The sequence below is a fragment of the Galeopterus variegatus genome, unplaced genomic scaffold (assembly GCF_000696425.1).
Source record: "Galeopterus variegatus unplaced genomic scaffold, G_variegatus-3.0.2 Scaffold491, whole genome shotgun sequence".
Classification (NCBI taxonomy): Eukaryota; Metazoa; Chordata; class Mammalia; order Dermoptera; family Cynocephalidae; genus Galeopterus; species Galeopterus variegatus.
In genome coordinates, this window is record NW_007726602.1 from 635,773 (window position 1) to 644,348 (window position 8,576).

An 8,576-nucleotide genomic window follows, 5' to 3' on the forward strand; every position below is an offset into this window, starting at 1 on the left:
TTTTTTTTTTTTTTTTTTTTTTGTTTGTTTGTTTTTGCCACTTCGCTATTTTGATTACTGTAGCCCTGTGGTATATTTTGAAGCCAGGTAGTGTGATGCCTCCAACTTTGCTCCTTCATATATTCTATTTCTTTGTTGAAAATTTCTGTTTCTTTGCTGAGAGTTTCTATTTTCACATTTGTTTCAAGTGTGTTTATAATTGATTGTTGAAACATTTTTATGGTGGCAACTTTAAAATCCTGTCAAATAATTCAGTGTTGGCATCTGTTAATTATCTTTTCTTATTCACATTGAGATTTTCCTGGTTCTTGGTATAATGAGTGATTTTGATGTGTACTGGATATTTTGGGTATTACATTGTAAGACACTGTGTTTTAGAAGGCCTCCTCTGATATCATGCTAGTGGGGGAAGGGGTCACTTCCTCATAACTGCCAGGTGAGGTGGAAGTGTAGGTTTCCCACTTGGTTTTTCTTGACTTTGTTGGGGAGGTAATTAAAGGGGTTTCCCATTAATGCCAGGTGGATGTGGTAGTTCAGGCTCTATACCAGGCCACCACTGCCACCACCCTAGCTGGGAGGGGAAGGGATGCCTCATTACCTCTCTCTACTTGGCCTCCATTGACACCATGAAGTGGGGTCTCCTACTTCTGGATGGTTGCCTCCTTGCCACCAGGTGGGGGCAGAAGTCCAAGCTCCCCATGTGGCCTCCTATAGCATCTATAAAGGGGGAGGAACCTTGTTTTGGCCAAATGGGGATGAAGGTCCTGGCTCCCCACTCAACCTTCTCCGACACCACCCTGGTGGAGTCATTGGGCACTTGAGTACAGCCTGGCAAGAGAGGAAGGCTAGACTTCCCACTTGATTTTTGCTGACAGCGCTATGGTTGGGGTTGCGGGTTTTTTCACGTTCTTTGGCTGGATTAGGGCTGCTGTTGTCTAAAAATATCCTGTCTTGTTAGGCTTCCCCTTGCTAGTCTTTTGGCTAGAGATCATATTTTTTGAGGGGCTCCTTTTGTCAGTACTTCTTGGTGTTTATGAGTTTCTGGCTCCTCTAGCTCTAAGTCTGGGATATATGAGGCAAAAAGAAAACCCAGAGAACTCACCATGGTGTCATTCCTTGGGTACCAAGGTCTCTAGTCAATCTGCCTTCACTCCTCCTTTCAGAGCTTCTTTATTTTTTTGTCTTTTTTCGTGTCCGGCAACGGATCGCAACCCTCAGTGTCGCGCCTGTACCAGACCGGGACCGGCAACGAGATCGCAACCCTCGGTTTCCCGCCCGCACCTCGCTCAGCCAGTGAGCAGGAACCAGTCTGTACGTGGGATCCGAACCCTCGGCGGGAGCGCTCCCGCGCTCCCAAGCAGAACACTGTAGCAGTGCGCCACTGGGCCGGCCCAAAATTATGTTTGCAATTTTTTTTTTTTCTCCTTTCAGAGCTTCTTTATTTTTTTGTCTTTTTTCGTGTCCGGCAACGGATCGCAACCCTCAGTGTCGCGCCTGTACCAGACCGGGACCGGCAACGAGATCGCAACCCTCGGTTAGGGCGGGCGTGGAGCGAGTCCCAGTGAGCAGGAACCAGTCTGTACGTGGGATCTGAACCCTCGGCGGGAGCGCTCCCGCGCTCCCAAGCAGAACACTGTAGCAGTGCGCCACTGGGCCGGCCCAAAATTATGTTTGCAATTTTTTTTTTTTCTCCTTTCAGAGCTTCTGATGTTTGTTTTATTTGTACTGTTGTGGGAGAAACAGGGAGAAGTTCTTAATTGTTTGACATCGTTTTAACCCTTAGATTCTGCCACGTCTGAAGCTTCCCTTGGACTTTTCCATTACAAAAGCCATTAAATTTTCCTTTCATTTGTTAAATCACTTTCAATGGGTTTTCTGTCACTTGCCACCAAGGTTCCTTGGAGTGAGCAAAGAGTCCTGGGGTAGAGATGCACGTGTCTAGAGGCTTCTCGCACCGGAACACAGACCTGCTTGGTGTCAGTCCTTGGGCTGAAAATCCCCTTGGCTTCCACTCACATACACTTTTTATGGTGTCTCTTCTAACACAGAAAGTTCTGAGAATCTAAAGTTACTAGTTACACTCTGGGCTTTCTTCAACCGTAAGATCACTTTCATTTTATTATGTCATAAGCCAAGTAAGTAAGTGTTGAGGAGACGGCACAGACCCGCAGCCCAGAGCAGCTTGGAGGTGGTGAACAGCAGCTCCTCAAGGCTGTGGTAAAACATGGCCTCCAATGAAACTGCATTACAAAAAAATGGAAAATAAACAGAATGGAAAGAGTAAAACTGTCGATGAGGCAGAGGCCAAAGAAAAACAGTACATGGAGTATTTCCTGATGTGGAAGGGATTTACAGACGCTGACAATCCCTTGGAACCTGAAGGAAATTTAGATTGTCCAGAGTTAATTGAAGCACTTTTTAGTTCTCATAAAGCTGGTAAAGTGGAAGGTGTTACAAAGAGAAAATCTTTATCTGAGAGTGAATCTGCTGATAGCAAATTGGAGAAAAGAGACGCTGCTGACAAACTAACGGGCCTTGCCAGAGGCCTTGATCCTGAATAAATAGTCGGTGCCACAGACAGCAGTGCAGAACTGATGTTTCTCATGAAATGGACAGATTCAGAGGAGGCAGACTCGGTGCTGGCAAAAGAGGCAAATAGGAAGTGTCCGCAAATCATAATTGCTTTTTATGAAGAGAGACTAACCTGGTGTTCTTGTCCAGAAGAGGAAGCTCAATAATTGTTTATAGACTATAATATGTAGTCTATAATATACTACATATTAATGTATAATAACATTATATGTAATCTGGGGCTTGGTCTTTGATTTATCAGTGTGAAGAAATAGCAGTATTCTAATGAAAATCAAGTTTGATATGTTTGTTTTGAAGTAATATCAGAAAAGTTTTTTTTTTTTTCATCAATAGCACCGGTTACTTTGAACAAATAAATAAATGCTTCCTGTAGTAGTAAAAATAAAAATAAAAATAAAAGAAAGAAGTGTGGTGGGAAGTAAAAGGCACTACCCTAGCAGCTTGGAGTTGGAGTCTGTACCTACATCTGCCACTAATGCTGTGAGGGACCTAGGACAAGTCATTTGCTCTCTTTGTGCCTCAGTTTCTCTTTCTGTAAATTGGAGGGATAGACTCTGAATGGTTTGTAAAGTATGCACTAATTCTCAGAATTTCTATGCTGGAAGAAAGTGGGCAAAGCATTGTTTTCTTTATGATTTAGTATAAAATACCAGAAAATTAAAGTTGGCATTATTTATCATGACATACCCTCACTTGGAATGCAAAATAAGGTTATGACTGTGCTAATACAACAGAAGGTGACATTTTCTTACAGAGTAGCAGCATGATCACAGTAAAGAAAATAAATAAACAGGAGGTATCTTGGCTATCTGAGGTCTCGATTGTGCAGTGATGGCATTTGAAGGTTAAGAGCTGTCAAATGCATTGCTCTTAGAGTCAAAGTTAACAAAATTATGTCAGAGACAATGTTCATTTAAATAATTTAATGTAGGGAGGAAAATGATCGAGACAGATTGCTAGATGGACATGTCTTTGCTATAATTATTTACAGCAATAATGACCTCAAAAATAGGGCTGCATTTTTCCTTTTTTTGAGTGTCTTCTTTTGAATGTTCTCTTTGATATCAATGCAAGTCTCAACTTGTGTATGTGGTCCTCTTATATACATTGAATACACACTGAGTGGTGGAAGGAAATGCTGGTGAAGGGATTTCAGAACAGAGGCATGTCCCTTTTCTGTAACTGCTTAGGGCAGGGACAGGTGACTATGAGGAAGTAGAGTTTGCCTGTCCACATGGCATTCCCAGGTCCTGGGTTGGCCAGTGCATAATTCTGCAAGCCAGTATTCAGTCCCAAGTCAGGGAATGCATTTTGCTATGTATCTTTTTATCTTGTGTCAAAAATGGCCAGAAAGGAAGTTATAAAATCCGTGGAATTTAAGGTGAACAGAGCAGGCTAACATTGACTTTCTGGTGAGTTAGAATAGTTATTGTTGCTGTTAAAGCATCCTATCCTACTTTACAAATTTTTTTTCAAAGGAAAGAATTAACTTTTGACTTAAAGAAGAATACAGCAGGAGTTTTTCCTTCCCAAAATAAGCCAGGGCAGTTGTATCACACCTGGGCAGCTTTGGATTGTTTTCTCAGATACTATTTCTTGTGGCCACCCAATCTGGTCGACATGATGCTCATTGCAGTTACAGAAATCTATAAACTAAACACTCACCTGTTCCTTTCCTGTTTTGTTAACAGACTGTCATTGAAGGCTAAATGGTACAGACTGGATTTATTTTTTATTTATTTTAAAAAAATTTGCAGTAAAATAAATCTGCACACTCAAGAGAGTTAAAACAACAACTTAATTATTTTACATTTTGGCTTTTAAAAATAAGATTGGCTTTTATGGCAATTACTGGACTGAACAGACAAATAAATATGATGGCTAATGCAGTGACAATTTACGTTTTATTTTCTTCCTTATAATTATGAATTTGGGTGACGAGATTGGTAGCATCACATTTGCCTGTGTGTTTGAGAAGGAAAGGCAAAGCAGAGTAAGTGCTCCAAAGTGTTCTAAAATTTATTAGGTGCCTTTTAGCTTTATTAGAATGAGTAACTCTATAACATGATTTATATTTTATTATTCCTTCTCACAGAAAAGTAGAGAAGTGTGTGAACAGGAATCTATTTTGAGTAGAATTACAGATGAATCACAATATCCATTTCTTATCTTGTGATAGGATCCTTCCTTCTTTGGATAACCCTGAACAAAGGTTTATTCAGAACTGCATGAATGTTGTCTTCTCAATGTCATTACCTATCTGCAGGGACATTCATGGCTTACAGCATTTCTGTCAAATGTCATTAAAAGTGTTTTCCTTCCATGCACAGGAAACCAAAGCAAGAATGAAGCTGATGAAGCTAATAAAGATTTGGGACTAGTGATTCTTTAAAAAGGCACAGGTTAGTCTAACCAAAGTTAATAGTGTATGTGGAAATCAATGTTCTGAAACTTCAGCAGGGGCATTCAAGCTATCTTTGGTTTCAGTGCTATTTGAGCGGATTTGGGTTTTCTTTCTCATGATTAAATTGATAGTGAAGGAGGTATCTAAGTTGTCAAAGATGTTTTGACACCTTTGTTTGTTAACAAAGATGTTTATCATCACCAGAAATGGTCTCCTATCATATCTATGTGCAATAAATTATGAAAGGGATAAGGCAGAGGAACACATAGGCTATTCAAGTGGCAACAGAAAGCAACTTTGGACAGGACAGTAAAAAAATGTGTTGGGGGATATTGAAGGCAACTGACTATAGAAGAGGTTGGGGCCCTTTCTCCTTAACCATATGAATCAAGATCTTGCATCCTTTGGTGAGGCATTTATCTCAGAGGGGAGGAGACTCAACCATCAACAGCTGTGATGGGACTAGTGGCTTCCTAGAAAGCAGAAATGAACCAATCCCAAAGTGACCAGAAGTCTTTGGGGGTAGAGTGCAGGAAAAAATGGTGTGGTTGGAAAAGGTCAGGGATTGGTCTTGGAGCCAAGGGCAGCTTGTACCCTGTGATCCTTACTTGGAGGCATGAGCATTTGCAGGTGAGTTGAATGAACATCCAGGCTAATTTTTTCATTATTTCTGTGCTTCTCTATATAATTTATCCTCTTACTCTTCGGGGCATGTACTATATAATATTGTCTATTAATTACACACTTAAGTGTAACAGTATCCAAGAGACTTTGTCCAGCATTTCTGACATGACTAGGAATGCTAGATATGACCTGGCAATGTTCTAGGAATTTCATGGAGAGGATTCAGAAAATATTGTATGAATTATGTATGTAAATATTCATTTTATTTCTAAATTACAATCAATTTTCTTTCAATAATTTTATCCCAGATGTGACAAGTGACAAGATTATTACTAGATATTTTTTTTGGGGGGGGAAATAAATGTATAACTTTAACACCACAAGCTTATCTTTTAAAACTTTGCAAATATATTCCTTCCTGATATGTGAAAAAGTGTTATAAATCACTACATTGTATTAATATGAAGGGAAAATGTAAGGTGAAAACATTCCATTGAAGAAGAAGCTAGATTAAAATTTGGCCATGACAGTTCTCAATCGTTCCTTGAGCCATTTTGTCACTGTCAGATTAGGAAGCTGGAACTTTAGACGGCCCGCGAATGGGATAGCAGAGTGTCTGTCCCCCTTTCCTTTCCACTTCTGTGGTTTGTCTTTTGATCCCTTCATGATCTATTTATACTTCTGGGGATGAAGTAAAGAGAAAGTAATAAAAGTGAAACACACATTGTCAGTTTGACTAAAGTGAGGTTTTTAAACAACATAGATTTTAATGCATCCAGATTTTCTTTTGTCTCAAGTAGCAGTAGACAACGAAGTCTAATGGTACACAGTTGGCCTCAAGTTATGAGATTATTCCCCCAGTTAAATATAAAATGAATTTTATCAAATTACATTTGTGCTTCTGTTTTCCCACGTTTAAATGGAAAGAAAACACTGAACACCAGATATTCCAAACTCTAAATATTTTGCCATGGTTATCAATCACTAGTGTATGTCGTGGGTATTTTTGGTCGTTCATCTGTTGTTGTGTTCTGTAGGAGGAAGTTTTCTTAGTTAAATTTGGATGATTTGACCAAAATATCTTCTCTGAATATTTATATTAACCCCATATAGTTTCAAATAGATGGTAAATACATAGGAATATAAGGCATTGGTAGGTTATATTGAGTTCCGACTGTGCACACTTTCAGGAACTTACTTTTGCCTGCCCGTCCTCAAACGCCGCTACTGTGTAAGAACAGCACCTGGTAACTAACGGATATTGACACTTAGAGGCAATGGATAGGGTGGTAGTGTTAGTTCATCTAAAAAACTGAATGTATTTCTACTAAGCTTTTATTTTCTTAAGCCAAGGCTAAAACAGGAATTGCAAATCTACTGCTTCAGGGACCAGAGAGATAGTGTAGGTGTATTAATTCTAATATTTTATGGTAACAGAAATACACTAAATATTTCACTTTTACCTCTGATGTTGAACGTAGCAGCAGATCCTGATCTCAGTAGAGGATGAACAATAGTCAGGGCCAAGTCTTGGTGGAAGGGGGACAGTGGCTGCTTGGTTCCACAATTGGCGCCACAAAGGAATGTGGGCCCAATGTTGCCAGAGCTTCTGATTTTTCAAGAGGGGTCATAAATTTGGATTTTTATGTAAAATAACTCATATTTTACACATTGGCACTATAGAAATGGATTAAGAAATCTTTTTGAATATTGCATGAATCAGTGCCCAAGAGGACAAACAAAACGTTTTCAGGCCAGATTTGGCCCATGTTTGCCAGTTTGCAACCTCTGGTCTATATGTGGTTACTCTCAAAACTATTTCTGCTATCCTAAGCTGCAACATCATATATAAATCTGCTGGCTGGACATTTTTGCCTGTATATCCCTTAAACTACCATGTTCAAAATAGCAGTGTGGACTTGCCTGCTCTTGACCAAGCCTGCTCCACTTCCAGACTCCCTCTCCCTCGCCCAGTGTTCTATTCAAAGTCAATAGGATAACTGTGGACACTGAGATCTTGCTCACCCCTCCTCCAATCAGTCACTAGATCTTCCCAGGTCCTCCTAAATATTTCTTGATCCTGTCCTCTGTTCAACCTCTATTTCTGCTTATCATCTGTTTCTGTGCTCTCTAATAGCCTCCTAATGATCTTCTGGCTGCCAGATGGTCTATTGAAAATACAGATATGAATTTGCCCCTCTCGTGCTTAGTTGTGTTCCAATGGGTGGTCTTCAACCAGAGGATGAAGTTGAGCCTAAGCTCCTAAGTCTGACAAAGACCCTCTATCCCTGCTCTTGCCTACCTCTGCAGTCCCATGTCAAATCTCCAGTCTTTAATTCCATTAAATATGAAATGGTTCATTTTTCTGCATTACACATGCCCTGCACTGACCCTGTGGCTTTGCTCATGCTGTTCCCTCTTTCTGGAATTCCCTTTCCCTCTCCTTTGTGTGACTCCCTCTCATCTGTTTTTCAGAACTCCACCTAGGCAATATGTCCTGTGGCTTTGTCCTTGGCTCAGCATTGTGCCCCCAATCCTGTGCATACTTTTCTCACACTGGTTATCACATTATATTAAAACAACCTATTCATCCAGTAGGCTGGAATGTTCCAAACAGCAGTATTCACACATTGTTATCTTTGATTTCTCAGTTCCTATCAGAGTTCCCACTCAAAGGAAGGCAAGAAAAATATGTTTGTTAAGTGGGAATGAATGGAGTGGTCCCAGGATCCTCTGGGGGAGCATTAGTAGAGCAGGGTGCAGGTTGAAATCCAACTGTTCAGACAGTGTAGGTCATATGCTGGCCACACACACACACACACACACACACACACACTTGCACACACGCATATGGCTAAAGAGACTAGGCAATCGGTTGGTTGGCTAAGAAAATGTTATCAGCTTTGGTTTAAAAATAGTCTGTTCCTAGCAGACTTGATGCTTTCCCCCCCAGAGG

General features: G+C 40.3%; 1 pseudogene; it reads left to right on the plus strand.

Moving 5' to 3' along the window:
• Positions 1 to 2,224: 2,224 nt before the first annotated feature.
• On the plus strand, positions 2,225 to 2,738 carry LOC103587827 (annotated as a pseudogene).
• Positions 2,739 to 8,576: the final 5,838 nt, after the last annotated feature.